This window comes from Bufo gargarizans, chromosome 3 (assembly GCF_014858855.1).
Source record: "Bufo gargarizans isolate SCDJY-AF-19 chromosome 3, ASM1485885v1, whole genome shotgun sequence".
Taxonomy (NCBI): Eukaryota; Metazoa; Chordata; class Amphibia; order Anura; family Bufonidae; genus Bufo; species Bufo gargarizans.
Genome location: NC_058082.1, coordinates 98,230,900 through 98,248,310, shown reverse-complemented (window position 1 = coordinate 98,248,310; position 17,411 = coordinate 98,230,900). Strand labels below are relative to the sequence as shown.

At 44.6% G+C, this 17,411-nt stretch overlaps 1 pseudogene; it reads right to left on the bottom strand.

Annotated features, from left to right (window-relative positions):
• Positions 1-7,616: 7,616 nt before the first annotated feature.
• On the bottom strand, positions 7,617-8,612 carry LOC122930266 (annotated as a pseudogene).
• Between the last annotated feature and the right edge of the window lie 8,799 nt (positions 8,613-17,411).

The window sequence follows — 17,411 nt, the reverse complement described above, 5'->3', positions numbered from 1 at the left end:
GCACATCCCTTGCTTGGCGCATGTGCTGAATTTGGTGGTGCAGAAGTTCATTCACAACTACCCCGACATGTCAGAGCTGCTGCATAAAGTGCGGGCCGTCTGTTCGCGCTTCCGGCGTTCACATCCTGCCGCTGCTCGCCTGTCTGCGCTACAGCGTAACTTCGGCCTTCCCGCTCACCGCCTCATATGCGACGTGCCCACCAGGTGGAACTCCACCTTGCACATGCTGGACAGACTGTGCGAGCAGCAGCAGGCCATAGTGGAGTTTCAGCTGCAGCACGCACGGGTCAGTCGCACTACAGAACAGCACCACTTCACCACCAATGACTGGGCCTCCATGCGAGACCTGTGTGCCCTGTTGCGCTGTTTCGAGTACTCCACCAACATGGCCAGTGGCGATGACACCGTTATCAGCGTTACAATACCACTTCTATGTCTCCTTGAGAAAACACTTAGGGCGATGATGGAACAGGAGGTGGCCCAGGAGGAGGAGGAGGAGGATGAGGAAGAGGGGTCATTTTTAGCACTTTCAGGCCAGTCTCTTCGAAGTGACTCAGAGGGAGGTTTTTTGCAACAGCAGAGGCCAGGTACAAATGTGGCCAGCCAGGGCCCACTACTGGAGGACGAGGAGGACGAGGATGAGGAGGAGGTGGAGGAGGATGAGGATGAAGCATGGTCACAGCGGGGTGGCACCCAACGCAGCTCGGGTCCATCACTGGTGCGTGGCTGGGGGGAAAGGCAGGACGATGACGATACGCCTCCCACAGAGGACAGCTTGTCCTTACCCCTGGGCAGCCTGGCACACATGAGCGACTACATGCTGCAGTGCCTGCGCAACGACAGCAGAGTTGCCCACATTTTAACCTGTGCGGACTACTGGGTTGCCACCCTGCTGGATCCACGCTACAAAGACAATGTGCCCACCTTACTTCCTGCACTGGAGCGTGATAGGAAGATGCGCGAGTACAAGCGCACGTTGGTAGACGCGCTACTGAGAGCATTCCCAAATGTCACAGGGGAACAAGTGGAAGCCCAAGGCCAAGGCAGAGGAGGAGCAAGAGGTCGCCAAGGCAGCTGTGTCACGGCCAGCTCCTCTGAGGGCAGGGTTAGCATGGCAGAGATGTGGAAAACTTTTGTCAACACGCCACAGCTAACTGCACCACCACCTGATACGCAACGTGTTAGCAGGAGGCAACATTTCACTAACATGGTGGAACAGTACGTGTGCACACCCCTCCACGTACTGACTGATGGTTCGGCCCCATTCAACTTCTGGGTCTCTAAATTGTCCACGTGGCCAGAGCTAGCCTTTTATGCCTTGGAGGTGCTGGCCTGCCCGGCAGCCAGCGTTTTGTCTGAACGTGTATTCAGCACGGCAGGGGGCGTCATTACAGACAAACGCAGCCGCCTGTCTACAGCCAATGTGGACAAGCTGACGTTCATAAAAATGAACCAGGCATGGATCCCACAGGACCTGTCCGTCCCTTGTCCAGATTAGACATTAACTACCTCCCCATAACCATATATTATTGGACTCCAGGGCACTTCCTCATTCAATCCTATTTTTATTTTCATTTTACCATTATATTGCGATGCTACCCAAAGTTGAATGAACCTCTCCTCTGCCTGTGTGCTAGGCCTAAATATATGCCAATGGACTGTTGCAGTGGTGGCTGACATGAAGCCTGATTCTCTGCTATGACATGCAGACTAATTCTCTGCTGACATGAAGCCAGATTGTCTGTTACGGGACCTCTCTCCTCTGCCTGGGTGCTGGGCCTAAATTTATGACAATGGACTGTTGCAGTGGTGGCTGACGTGAAGCCTGATTCTCTGCTATGACATGCAGACTGATTCTCTGCTGTCATGAAGCCAGATTGTCTGTTACGGGACCTTTCTCCTCTACCTGGGTTCTGGGCCTAAATTTATGAAAATTGACTCTTACAGTGGTGGGTGACGTGAAGCCTGATTCTCTGCTATGATATGAAGACTGATTCTCTGCTGACATGAAGCCAGATTGTCTGTTACGGGACCTTTCTCCTCTGCCTGGGTTCTGGGCCTAAATTTATGAAAATTGACTCTTACAGTGGTGGGTGACGTGAAGCCTGATTCTCTGCTATGATATGAAGACTGATTCTCTGCTGACATGAAGCCAGATTGTCTGTTACGGGACCTTTCTCCTCTGCCTGGGTTCTGGGCCTAAATTTATGAAAATTGACTCTTACAGTGGTGGGTGACGTGAAGCCTGATTCTCTGCTATGATATGAAGACTGATTCTCTGCTGACATGAAGCCAGATTGTCTGTTACGGGACCTTTCTCCTCTGCCTGGGTTCTGGGCCTAAATTTATGAAAATTGACTCTTACAGTGGTGGGTGACGTGAAGCCTGATTCTCTGCTATGATATGAAGACTGATTCTCTGCTGACATGAAGCCAGATTGTCTGTTACGGGACCTTTCTCCTCTGCCTGGGTTCTGGGCCTAAATTTATGAAAATTGACTCTTACAGTGGTGGGTGACGTGAAGCCTGATTCTCTGCTATGATATGAAGACTGATTCTCTGCTGACATGAAGCCAGATTGTCTGTTACGGGACCTTTCTCCTCTGCCTGGGTTCTGGGCCTAAATTTATGAAAATTGACTCTTACAGTGGTGGGTGACGTGAAGCCTGATTCTCTGCTATGATATGAAGACTGATTCTCTGCTGACATGAAGCCAGATTGTCTGTTACGGGACCTTTCTCCTCTGCCTGGGTTCTGGGCCTAAATTTATGAAAATTGACTCTTACAGTGGTGGGTGACGTGAAGCCTGATTCTCTGCTATGATATGAAGACTGATTCTCTGCTGACATGAAGCCAGATTCTCTGTTACGGGACCTCTCTCCTCTGCCTGGGTGCTGGGCCTAAATTTATGACAATGGACTGTTGCAGTGGTGGCTGACGTGAAGCCTGATTCTCTGCTATGACATGCAGACTGATTCTCTGCTGACATGAAGCCAGATTCTCTGTTACGGGACCTCTCTCCTCTGCCTGTGTGTGTGCTGGGCCTAAATATATGCCAATGGACTGTTGCAGTGGTGGCTGACGTGAAGCCTCATTCTCTGCTATGACATGCAGACTAATTCTCTGCTGACATGAAGACAGATTCTCTGTTACGGGACCTCTCTCCTCTGCCTGGGTGCCGGGGCCTAAATATCTGAGAATGGACTGTTCCAGTGGTGGGTGACGGGAAGCCAGATTCTCTGCTATGGAACCTCTCTCCAATTGATTTTGGTTAATTTTTATTTATTTAATTTTTATTTTAATTCATTTCCCTATCCACATTTGTTTGCAGGGGATTTACCTACATGTTGCTGCCTTTTGCAGCCCTCTAGCTCTTTCCTGGGCTGTTTTACAGCCTTTTTAGTGCCGAAAAGTTCGGGTCCCCATTGACTTCAATGGGGTTCGGGTTCGGGACGAAGTTCGGATCGGGTTCGGATCCCGAACCCGAACATTTCCGGGATGTTCGGCCGAACTTCTCGAACCCGAACATCCAGGTGTTCGCTCAACTCTATAGATAAGCTCTGACAACCACCGTATTGCGAATGGTGGATCCTGTGTTATCTATACACAGAGGTGATACCATTATAGTGATCTGTAAACACCAAGAAGTGGCGCCAATTATTAGACATAGTGGCCAGTGTGAAAACTGCAGGATTTTTTGTTTTAGTTTAAAGAACCCATGAGGATAACTGTCAGCTATCTCACTTGACCATCTTCACAAACCGAACCGAATCTTTAAAGGTTCGCTCATCTCTAATCTAGAGTATATGGGATAAAACTTAGGCTGAGTTCACACTTCAGTACTTGGTCAGTTATTTCCATCAGTTATTGTGAGCCAAAACCAGTAGTAAAGCCTCCACAGAGATCTGGTTTAATGATATGGTTTGCACTTCTTCAGTTTTTTTGACCCAAACCTGGTTTTGGCTCCCAAGAACTGATGGAAATAACTGACCAAATAACTGAAGTGTGAACTAGGCCTAACTGTAGATGATCACACACATTTACAAAGTTATTAAAGCCATAATATAGTCAGTATTCTATAGCCAGTAAAAAAGATGAAAGGCCTTGTTTAGCAATTGGAAAAAAGGGTAAAAAACAGGGCCACTCTTGTTCATGGGCTGTGTCTGGAATTAGTACTGGGCAGTAATACGTGTCACAGCCCATGGACATAAGAGTCACTGGGGGAGATTTATCAAACTGGTGTAAAGTAGAAATGGCTTAGTTACCCGTAGCAACCAATCAGATTCCACCTTTTATTTTTCACAGCTCCTTTGGAAAATGAAAGGTGGAATATGATTGGTCGCTATGGGCAACTATGCCAGTTCTACTTTACACCAGTTTGATAAATCTGAATAAAACAAAAAAGCAAAAAAATTAAAAATAAATAGACATTTTTTTTACAACAATCCTTGAGAACTGTTTTAGGCTACTTTCACACTAGCGTTCGGGGCTCCGCTTGTGAGCTCCGTTCAAAGGCTCTCACAAGCGGCCCCGAACGCATCCGTCCAGCCCTAATGCATTCTGAGTGGACGCGGATCCGCTCAGAATGCATCAGTCTGGCAGCGTTCAGCCTCCGCTCCGCTCAGCAGGCGGACACCTGAACGCCTGGCCGTGCAGAGGCAGGCGGATCCGTCCAGACTTACAATGTAAGTCAATGGGGACGGATCCGTTTGAATATGACACACTATGGCTCAATTTTCAAACGGATCCGTCCCCCATTGACTTTCAATGTAAAGTCTGGACAGATCCGTCTGAGGCTACTTTCACACTTAGAATTTTTTTTACAATATAATGCAGACGCAAGTGTGAAAGGAGCCTTAGCTATTCAGAGAACACTGAAAAGGAAACAGAGAATGTTAAATTAAGACGCCAATAATCAGGCAGGAAATAGTCTGTTTATTGATGAAATCATTGTTTGCTATACAAATGTCTCCTGACAAAAGAAAAATGCAAATACGAAAAGCCTGCAGAAGATATCTAACTACATTATGTAAGGCTGCAAAACCTGTCAACCTTCATGAGAGGCCTTCATACAGCTGAATTTGTGATTAATATAATCCGTTCACTGTGGTATAATCATATTTCTATATTAGGCTATTTTCTCACTTGCGGCAGTGTGATCCTCCGGGCAGGTCCGTCGTTGGAACTGGCCGCCGGATCCGCTGATCTGCCGCTGACTAAAAGCATTTGTGAGACGGATTTGGATGCGGATCCGTCTCACAAATGCATTGCGAGGAAGGATCCGTCTCTCCGCTTGTCATGCGGACACACGGATTTGTCTTGTATCTTTTTTCACATTTTTACCGATCTGCGCATGCGCAGGCCGGAAATACGGATCCGGCATTCCAGTATTTTAAATGCCGGATCCGGCACTAATACATTCCTATGGGAAAAAATGCCAGATCCAGGATTCAGGCATGTCTTCAGTTTTTTTCGCCGGAGAGAAAACTGTAGCATGCTACGGTTTTATCTTTTGCCTGTTCAATCAAAACGACTGAACTGAAGACATCCTGATGCAAATTGAACGGATTACTCTCTATTCAGAATGCATGAGGATAAAACTGATCAGTTCTTTTCTGGTATAGAGCCCCTGTGACGGAACTCTATGCCGGAAAAGAAAAACGCTAGTGTGAAAGCAGCCTTACACACAATGAGTTAAAGGGGTATTCTAGTAATTTGAAGTTATCACCTATCCACAGTAGACGGTGTAACAGTCCTACAATTGTGACCCCTAACTCTCTTCATAATGGGATCACCATACCGCTCGGGGCTCCCCGAAATGAAAAGAGAGGCAGGTCAGACATGGACACTGTTACTCCATTCATTGCTATGGACCTGCCAGAATTAGATGTACACTCACGTATCTCCAGCAGTCCTATATATAGATAAATGGAATAGGATTGCACATGTTCAACCTGTCACTCTGCTAATTTCAGTGGCCCTGCCAGGTACTGGGTCCCAGCAGTAAGACCCCCACATACATAATATTTATCCTCTATCCTGTGTCAATGCCCATTCATGTCAAGGCTTCAGTAAAATGACATCTGCTACATGCCTTGGGGGAAAAGGCATGATACATCTGCTGACACGGTTAGAGATGAGCGAATAAAAAAAATTTGATTTGCCAGTTCGCCAAATTTTTGGGGAAGAATTCGGTTCGATACGAATTTATTTGTAGTGAATTACGTTAAAAACGGCTATTTCCTGGCCGCAGAGAGCCTTCATTGTGAAATAATACTGTGAGTCAGTATGATGTAGTGTCCCACTAGGTAGGGGTGGGCACTACACAAGGGTCAATTGGTGTGCGCGTTACTCCTACTCACAAGGAACAGAAATGTTATATTTAATTGTGCATTTTATGTATGGTCTAATGTGTTTTACATGCAATGTACCCCTGTATGATGCAACAGCAGGCCTAGTTGGGTGTAGTTAGACATCCCAGACACTAGAGGGAGATAGGGAGCCCCTAGTATAAATGTCCAGGCCCAGACAGGGAGAGTTAGTGCAGTGCAGTGTGTGCAGAGTCAGGAGTCTGAGAAGACAGAGGTTAGAAAGCCTGCTCCTGACATGCAGCTGGATAGCCCTGGCTGCTAGTGATGTCCAGGAGGCTAGTGAGAAGCTCCAGCCTGCCTGAGAACAAGAGAGCCTTAGTTAGCTCTGAAGTCACCCCAGTGGCAGGACCCAACCTCCTGGGAGAAACCCGCAGTCAATCCACAGGCAAGTGAGGAAACTCCAGGGTAAGCTAAGTAACCCTGACGGGCAGATGCAAATAGAAAGGAAAGCAAGGATTTAATTAATACCTGAGGAAGATAGTAACCAAGGATTTAAGCCACTCTTTAGGCATCCGGGCCTTGGGAGATAAAGCCAGAGCAGGAGTTCTAGAAAGGACAGTGTACATTGATTCTGAGGAAAGGTACAACCTGCTGCTGAGTGCTTGTGAATTTACCCTCTGCGTATCTTGCATAACTCATACCTGCCATTCTGTGAATAAGCCTACTTGTGGACTGTGATTGAAAGACTGTATTAATACCTGCTGTACAAAGTTGGACTGTTCAGTAAAAAGTAACGTTTGGTTCACTATTCTACTTGTGTACCTCCATCATTCAACTACCAACCGGCGTGCCACCGTCCAAAGGCACTGGCGTCACGAATCCAACAGGGACCTTGCCCCAGGCACTTAAAATACCCGTAACATCCAGGGCACCTCAATCCACCATCAGGCCTGGTCCCTATATACAGAGTGTGCCCCAGAGGAACCGTGTCTACCTCTCCTTCACTGCCACGCGCCTGCCCAGGGTTCTCCAAAATATAGTGAGTAACCCTCGATTGCCCATAACCGTGACCTCACCTCGCTATACCCTGCAGGTCTGGCGTGTTGCAATGACATGCAGATGACAGCGGTCGCTCTTAGAATCACTGCACACTTTACTTATTTGGGCAGTCACTGGGCCAAAACTGACCAAATAACTCAAGTATAACATGTAGTAAGCACTGCAGGGAGCATGTCTAAGACATGTAAGACGTCCGGGGGGTCCCGAACATTGTGGACACGGTCCGAGATGAGAGTCGTCCATGTGTTCAATACTGGATGTTATTGATGGCTAGCTCCGTGATGAATCCCAGCACTCGGATTAGGTAGTACTTACTGAGGAACTTCACTTTTCCTTTACAATGCGCTGATGCCACAGATGCCGTCACCTTGACGAGCTGGGTTGCTGATAAGTGGATTCTAAAGTGTCTGAAGAATTGCAAGTAAAGACATTGGAATAAATTGTCCACTTCCTCCAACGTGACCTCGTCCTTTGATTTAGAAATATCCATGCAAGGTTCGACGGGCACAGAGAAAACAAACTCTGTGGCTGACACTGATCCAGACACGTCATACCCAGTCCACATCGCTGCTAGCCACGTAAGGTCCTGAGAACTGATGACCAGATTACTGAAACAACAGTCAAAGTTTCTATGGAACCACATTCCTACGATAGCCGTGAGCGCCTCGGAGCCGTTATACAGGAAGAGCGGGAGGCAAGTTCGATAAATGTCTTTGGTAAAACCTCCAAGATTGTCCTCTGTGTACGTCCTGCAAAACCAACCTGTCCACACAATCTGGTCCTCTGTGCTTGCCTTGGTGAGTTGAGGCTTGGATGAAATCTGTATGAGCACAGCCAGTGGATCTCTGTCCTTTCCTTTGAGTCCAGGTAAACCGGAAAATTTGGCTTTTAGGTTCAGCTCTGAGCCCACTTCAATGGCAAGAACCTTCTGCTTCTCGGCAGCTATGTGGGCAGACAGGTGCTTGGAATACTCTTTCAGTCTGGTGTATGAGAAATTATACATCGGTGTCACACTGTACAGAGTCTATTGTTTTTGAAGGAGCAAAGCAGCCTGTGCCGGATAAAGAGTTTCCTCCAAGGGGGTGCACTGCGGGATTTTTCTTTGAGACAAGCTTCGCAATGCAGACCGTCGACGTGCAGAAGTCAAGCTTCCGGGAGAATACCTTGGGCTGTGAAAATGACTGCTCCTTCTTTGCGATGACCTATTTCTGGGGGTTAACACCCCATCGGTTGGTGTTTGCATATCCTTGCGATAAATAATGTTCCCGTTCACTGATTGTAAACAGAGATCTTGACAGACAAATGTATCAAACTTTGCCACCATCTTTCTAGGCGCCACGTCTCCAGTCCCCTGACCGGCCAGATTTACCAGCATTTGTTCCAGGACATAAAGCAATGGAATGACATCGTTCATCCCATAGTCCTGGCGACTGACAAATAATGTGGCCTCCTCAAAGGGCCTGAGAAAACGTCAGGTGTCATGCATGAGCTGCCACTGTCTGACATTGAAGTTTCACAGGGGAGTACTCCTGTCCGCTTGGATCATCAGGAAATCGTTTATGGCCTTTCTCTGTTCATACAGTAGGTCCAACATATGGAGGGTAAAATTCCAACAAGTGGAAATGTCGCATATCAGCCTATGTTGGCGGATGCCGTTCTGCCGCTGCAGCTCAAGGAGGGTGTGCTTTGCGGTGTATGAGTGGCTGAAGTGCATGCAAAGTTTCCTGGCCATTTTTAGAATGTCTTGCAGATGCATGGCTCAGCCCTCCTTGACACAGCGCCGACACAATGTTCTTCACGTTGTCGGTCACCATGGATCCGATTTTCAGTTGTCGCGTAGAAGGCCAGGATAAAATTTCTTGCTGAAGCACATGGAACAGTTCCTCCCTTGTGTAACTCCGTTCGTCCAGGCAAACGAGGTGCAGAACAGCGTGACACCGCCGTGCTCTGTACATGTGGTATGCTGGAGGGGCACTATGAATTGCCCCTGCAGTGGAGGCTAAGGAGGCATAGGCAGACATTGTCGCTGGGCCAACGGCTTGGCAACGTGGAGGCGGAAGCGGCGTCACCTGGCCAAGTTGCTGGTGTGACTATGCAGGAATCACATCACCCAGTGGGCCATAAAGGACATGTATTGTCCCTGACCATAGTTACAGCTCCACACGTCGGCGCTGCCGTGCACTTTGGCAGACAGCGACAGGTTCAAGGACTGGCCTTTTTGGCAAAGAAATGATGGCTTGGGATTCTCCACCTCGGCACAATCTCCATGAGGTAGGTGTATGTGTGTCAAAGTCAACAATCAAGAGAAGACTTCACCAGAGTGAATAAGGGCTTATTTGCCGTTCAGCGGTGCAGTTATATGTTCTAAAGCCTTTTTTGGGGTGTATAAGAGGGAAAAAAGGGGGTTTATTAGCCGTTGTGTGGTGAAGTGAGAAAATTACAGCCTTTTTGTGGTGTATTAGTAGAAAACAAAAGGTATTATTTGCCGTTCAGCAGTGCAGTTATATGTTCTAAAGCTTTTTTTGGCACGTATAAGTGGAAACAAATAAGGGCTTATTTGCCGTTCAGTGGTGCAGTTATATGTTCTAAAGCCTTTTTTTGGCGTGTATTAGTGAAAAAACTAAGGGCTTATTAGCCGTTGTGTGGTGAAGTGAGAAAATTACAAAAAGTATTATTTGCCATTCAGCGGTGCAGTTATATGTTCTAAAGCCTTTTTTGGCTTGCATAAGTGGAAAAAAATAAGGGCTTATTTGCTGTTCAGTGGTGCAGTTGTATGTTCTAAAGCTTCTTTTGGCATGTATTAGTGGGGAAAAGGGCTTATTAGCCGTTGTGTGGTGAAGTTAGAAAATTACAGCCTATTTTGAGGTTTATTAATTTCCTTTTTATTTATTTATTTGATCTAACAGTATGCCAGACAGAGAAGTGCCAGGCCCTGCACAGGGGAGGGGCAGAGGTCTAAATGTTTCTGGTGCAGGCACAGGTCGCAGCAGAGAAAGGGGGTGTGGCAGCAGGGGTCACGTCGAGAGGCTTGAGCTCTGTCATCTAGCGGTTGTGTCTTGACGAGAGAGAGAGAGAATCAAAATGTTTGGCAAAATTCGGGTTGCGTTTTCAAATTTTACAATCAATTGATACATATCACATATTTTTACTTTGGCTGTTAGACATGTTTGAGAAGATGTTTAAGAAGCATCAAAACTAATTTATAGTGGATTATACAGTGGATATAAAAAAAAACTACACACCCCTATTAAAATGTCAGGTTTTTGTGCTGTAAATAAATGAGACAAATATATATAATTTCAGAAATTTTTCCACCTTTAATGTGACCTATAAACTGTACCACTCAATTGAAAAACTAACTGAAATCTTTTAGGTGGAGGGAAGAAAACTAAAAAAAACTAAAATAATGTGGATGCATAAGTGTGCATAACTGGGGATGTAGCTGTGTTAAGAATTAAGCAAACACATTCAAAATCATGTTAAATAGGAGTCAGCATACACCTGCCATAACTTAAATTGCCTCTGATTAGCCCCAAATAAAGTTTAGCTGCTTTAGTTGGTCTTTCCTGAAATTTTCTTAGTCACATCCCACAGCAGAAGCCATGGTCCACAGAGAGCTTCCAAAGCATCAGAGGGATCTCATTGTTAAAAGGTATCAGTCAGGAGAAGGGTACAAAATTCCAAAGGCATTAGATATACCATGGAACACAGTGAAGACAGTCATCATCAAGTGGAGAAAATATGGCACAACAGTGACATTACCAAGAACTGGATGTCCCTCCAAAATTGATGAAAAGACCAGAAGAAAACGGGTCTGGGATGCTACCAAGAGGCCTACAGCAACATTAAAGGAGCTGCAGGAATATCTGGCAAGTACTGGCTGTGTGGTACATGTGACAACAATCTCCCGTATTCTTCATATGTCTGGACTATGGGGTAGAAGCCTTTTCTTACGGAGAAAAACATCCAAGCCAGGCTACATTTTGCAAAAACACTTCTGAAGTCTCCCAAAAGCATGTGGGAAAATGTGTTATGGTCTGAGGAAACCAAGGTTGAACTTTTTGGCCATAATTCCAAAAGATATGTTTGGTGCACTGCACATCACCAAAGGAACACCATACCCACAGTGAAGCATGGTGGTGACAGCATCATGCTCTGGGGCTGTTTTATTCAGCTGGAACTGGGGCCATAGTCAAGCTATAGGGAATTATGAACAGTTCCAAATACCAGTCAATATTGGCACAAAAAATTCAGGATTCTGCTAGAAAGCTGAACATGAAGAGGAACTTCATCTTTCAGCATGGCAACGACCCAAAGTATACGTCCAAATCAACAAAGGAATGGCTTCACCAGAAGAAGCTTACATTTTTGGAATGGCCCAGCCAGAGCCCAGACCTGAATCTAATTGAAAATCTGTGGGGTGATCTGAAGAAGGCTGTGCACAGGAGACGCCCTCACAATCTGACAGATTTGGAGTGTTTTTGCAAAGAAGAGTGGGCAAATCATGCCAAGTCAAAATGTGCCATGCTGATAGACTCATACCCAAAAAGAGTGCTGTAATAAAATCAAAAGGTGCTTCAACAAAGTATTAGTTTAAGGGTGTGCACACTTATGCAACCATATTATTTTATTTTTATATTTTTTCTTCCCTCTACCAAAAAGATTTCAGTTTGTTTTTCAATTGAGTTGTACAGTTTATAGGTGATATACAAGGTGGAAAAAGTTCTTAAATTATTTATCTTTGTCTCATTTTTTACAGCACAGAAACTTGACATTTTAACAGGGGTGTGTAGACTTTTTATATCCACTGTACATGTTCATATTTTTTTGCAAATGAGCTGTTACATGCATAGAGGGCGAGCTCAAGCCACTCTGTGCACCCTTGCTCTTCCTGCTTCCTCTGCCAGCCCTTCTCTTGATTGACAGGACCAAGTTCCTGCACAGTCATCTTGCCTGGCCCTCCAAATCTAAGCACTTCCCATTTTACCATGTTCCATCTTGTCCTAGATTGTGCCTAGTGTTGAATCTTGGTCTCATTTTAAAGCCAACATTCTACCTTTGAGATTTATCAGTACGGTAATAGGATGCCTGAATTTACCAAGTGAATATAAATGCACATGTGACATTTTAAAAACCGTTGCCCCAGCAGGAGTAAAAAAAACTCTTAGTCTAAAACACATAATAAATATGACGTTTGCTATCGAATCCATTTTTGGCACAATTTATGTAAGCTTTTAGCACAAAAAGCACAAGAACTGGTTGCCAGACTTTTTTCTATCTTTCTGGGACCATTTATATACTTAATATAATAATATATAATGTTTTGCCTGTGTTCTCATGCCTGCTATACAGAGAAAGGTAAACCCTTTGACATTCTTCTATAAGGTTTCTATTTGCAGGGTTTGAGAGTCTGGTCATATTAACAGGGTTTTCTTTCATCTTCTCTTGTCCTTCATTCTTTTGGTTTTGCCTGTGGCACATGGTCAACCACACTTAACTGCATCGAGGGAAATTTCCTTTATATCCAGATTTTTAAATTGTATCAACATCCCTCATCCTTTTCCCATTAGAATAACCACTAAGACATGCACGGATCACACATATTGTCCACTGGAACATACAAAACATTTCATTTTTCGAGGGCAATAATAAATGAATGCACTTTCCAAGAAAAACTGTTTATTGTAGGCAGCCAACTCTATTTGCCAAATGGACATTTATTGCAAAATCCTGTTGTTTACTTTGTGAAATGTATTTTATTGTAGAATTATATATTTTCTTTATCATTTAGCTTTTGTCGGATTCTGCCCCAGGCCGGCCTTACCCTTTTTTTTTTACAGGACCATATCATTGATTGCTTACATTCTGTATTTCAGTGCTGCTCAAACATTCAGATGTCTGTGCAATATGTGAAGCAGTCTTAATGAGTTATCAAGTGTTAAAGAGGTTAAACCCCCCCTTCCCCTTCCTTCCTTCCAGATGCAGATCGTATGGGTCTTGGTATTGTGAGTCCACCCATTCAGCTGTAGACAAGCCGCAATGTTTATGACTGTTTTCAGAGCGACAACAGACCCGGGCAGGCCCACCCATTGAAATTAACACACCATATGAATTATGTTTAATGAGTGTCAGCTTTGCAGTACAAGGGGCACTGTTGGTTTAAAATTCCCTTAAATGGATTATGCCGTGACTGATTCAAAATCAGAAATCATATAGTACATGACAATCACTTTATAACAAAGCTACCGTAGAACCAAAGGAACCAGAGATCTTCCCATTCATTGCTCCATTTGTTAGACTATTTGTACAGGTATTTCAGGCTGGCAGCTCAGGTGGCACATCCTTTCTCAGGGTGTGTGTCCTTTTTTAATAGACAGTGACAGTCGAAGGTTTAAACTGACTCTTGTGCAACCACCTCTGTGAGGTGGTCAAGAAATAAAGAGAAGAACAAACAGCAAGTAGCGCCACACATATGCATTTTATTGAATAGTTCAGTGGCTAAGCTAAATGTTTAAAGGCATGCAGTTACAAAAGTATTCAGATCCAGGTAATGGTTTGAAAAATGTAGAATATTTTTCGTGATACAAACCCTTTAAGGTTTAGAATATTAATTTGTTAAAGGACAACCTCTGTAAGATGAAAATATTTTAAATACTAGGGGTTTCCACATGGCTCCACATATTAACAATCTATCCTCATGAACGGTCAATAATATCTAAGCAGCTGCTCTTTCCAGCCTCCAGTGCAGGAACTTCCTCTTAAAATGAAGTAGGAAGGACAGCTCCATTCAAAGTGTGGTGGCCTTGCCAGGGTACTGCACCTCACCTCCCATTGAAGTGAACTGGACCTGAGCTGCAGTAATCCAGCATGGCCACTACACTTTAAGCTGGACTATGCTACCTGTTTCATTCAGAGGCTATAAGGAACAGCTGATTGGTGGAGGTGTTGAGCTCCCACTGATCGGATATTGATAACCTATTCTGAGTATAGTCTCAAATCTATTAGACCACAGCACTCTTTCTAAATCTGGCAAACTTGGGTGCACGTCCGGGTTGTGTTCTTTAGCTCCACCTCAAGAACTGTAAGTATCACATAGATTTAGACAGCACTCCGTGGTGATGATGATAATCAGTAAATGTTTATTTCATATAATTTCAGCTGGGCACAGTGGTACACAAGTCACAACGTTTCGGGCTAACATTAGCCCTTCATCAGGCACTAACAAGACCACATGTGAAACTCTGCCGGTGCCTAGAGGAAAGCCTAACGGATCCGTCTGGTTTCCGTTATGCTGGACAGAAATCAAAGTTTTTGAAGACATAGTTTCGGCAAAATCTGCAGAGACAAGTTGTGGCCGGGAGAAGTCATCATGGTGGCCTGTTCCAGATGGGGAAGAACTCAGGAGGTGACCTCATCTGTAATTAGAGATGTCCTGAACTATTCGCCGGCGAATAGTTCCCGGCGAACATAGCTTGTTCGTGTTCGCCGCTGCGGGCGAACATATGCGATGTTCGGTCCGCCTCCTATACGTCATCATTGAGCAAACTTTGACCCTGCACCTCACAGTCAGCAGACACATTCCAGCCAATCAGCAGCAGACCCTCCCTCCCAGACCCTCCCACCGCCTATCAAAAAGCAAGGACAGCATCCATCTTAGATTAATTCTGAAGCTGCAGTGTCACAAAGTTGTAATCGCAATGCAATTAATACAGGTTATATTATTCGCATTGCGATTACAACTTAGAGCTGGGTTCCTAATGGTTATATTGATAGAATATAGCGAAGATTGAAAATATAGTGCTATATTCATTGTCAATTCTAGCAATACAACCATTAGGAACTCAGATCTAAGTTGTAATCGCAATGCAAATAATAATGATTATATTAATCGCATTGCGAATTCAAGCTGAGTTCCTAATGGTTGTATTGCTAGAATTGACGAATATAACGAATATAGCACTATATTCTCAATCTTCGTTATATTCTAGCAATACAACCATTAGGAACCCAGCAGCTCTAAGTTGAATTCGCAATGCGATTAATATAACCTGCATTAATCGCATTGCGATTACAACTTTCTCAAATCTGACAGTACATTCTAGCATGAAGCCGTTCCCATGGTGATGGGGACGCTCCATGAGCACGGAAGTCGGCAGAAGCTCTAAGTTAAAATCGCAATGCGATTAATTCAAGTTCTATAAATCGCATTGCGATTTCAACAAAACTTCTGCTGACTTCCATGCTCATGGAGCGTCCCCATCACCATGGGAACGACTCCATGCTAGAATGTACTGTCGGATTTGAGAAAGTTGAAATCGCAATGCGATTAATTCAAGTTCTATAAATCGCATTGCGATTTCAACTTACCACACTCCCCCTCCGCGAATTCGCGTTGCCATGGACCCCCTTCGCAAATTCGCGTTCGCCATTCGCGAACGGAAAATTTTATGTTCGCGACATCACTACTACACATGGGTCTGGTGCGGCATTTATGTAGTGAACTTGGATCTGGTGCTGTATTTCACTTATGGGCTTAGTTCTGGTGCTGTATGTATGTAGTAAAAATGTTTCTAGTGCTGTTTATGTGTTTTGAGCAATGTTCTGGTGCTGTATTCATGCAGTAAACTTGGTTCTGGTGCTGTATTATTTATAGGCCCAGGATGCATTCAGTGAAACGCACACCATTTTGTATATAATTTCCGTCAGTTTTGTCTGTGATTGCGTTCAATTGTGCAATGTGTGCAATGTGTTTTGATGCGTTTTTCACGTGTGTGACAAAAAACTGAAGGCTTACAAACAACATCTCTTAGCAACCATCAGTGAAAAACGCATCGCACCCACACTTGCTTTCGGATGCAATGCGTTTTTCAATGAAGCCCCATTCACTTCTATGAGGCCAGGGCTGCGTGAAAAACGCAGAATATAGAACATGCTACGTTTTTTACGCAACACAGAACTGATACGTAATAAAAAAAACTTTCATGTACACAGACCTTTTGAAATGAATGGGTCAGGATTTAGTGTAGGTGCTATGGGTTTATGTCACGCATTGCACCCACGCGGAAAACTCGCTTGTGTGAAAGGGGCCTTATAGGCTTGGTTCTGGTGCAGTATTTATGTAGTGAACTTAGTTCTGGTGCTGCATTAATTAAGTGAACTGTATTTATTACGTGAAATGGGTCAGTGCTGTGTGCTTGCCCCTTAGGCTAAAAGTTACCAGTCAGCCCATGACTCTATGTGCCTCCATATGAAATTCGAGGAATTTAGAGGTATGATATGAGCATGTATAAATCTAAAAGTGTTTTATCACAGATCAGTAGAACGTGGAGCTGTATTATGGTTGTGGACAAGCGCGCTTAAGTTCTTGTCACAAGAACCCCTTTATCTGTTGAAGCTGTACCTTCAACCACCTGAAGTTGGCTTAAAAAAGTCCTGGTAATCTAATAAAAGCTTTGGACCATGTTATGGCAGTGGGTCTGGAACCAAAGTGTCAACCAACAGATTCGACTTTGGACTTCTCCTGTTATTCACCCTATAACCTCCATACAGGGATCTGGACTTCAGTGCAGGGGAACCACTAAGCCGAAACCTCTTGGAGTAGTCTTTGTGTAGTTGACAGCTGAACCACAGTAAGTCAGAGACACCAGTGCAGTGCACTGGAGGGTCAAGCAAAACTGTAGTCAGGGGCAGCCCTAGGTCAGGGCAGGCAGAATACATACTAAACGATCCAAGGTCAAGGTAGTCAACAATCTATTAGACGAATACTTTAAATTGAACTCTTTACCAGAAATCTCGCCCCAAACCGTCTGGGATGCCCATAAACCTTTCGTCAGAGGCGAACTTATTAGCTTAGGATCGCATCTAAAGAAAACCAGGGAGAGTAATATTAATAATCTTCTCTCTAAGGTTAACAAATTAGAATCCACCCACAAGACTACCCCTTCTGACTCCCATCTCCAAGAGCTCTCTAAGGCACGGGCCGAATTGAAAGCCCTGTTAAACAATAATTCAGCCAAATACTACCTCAATAGTAAAGCCACAA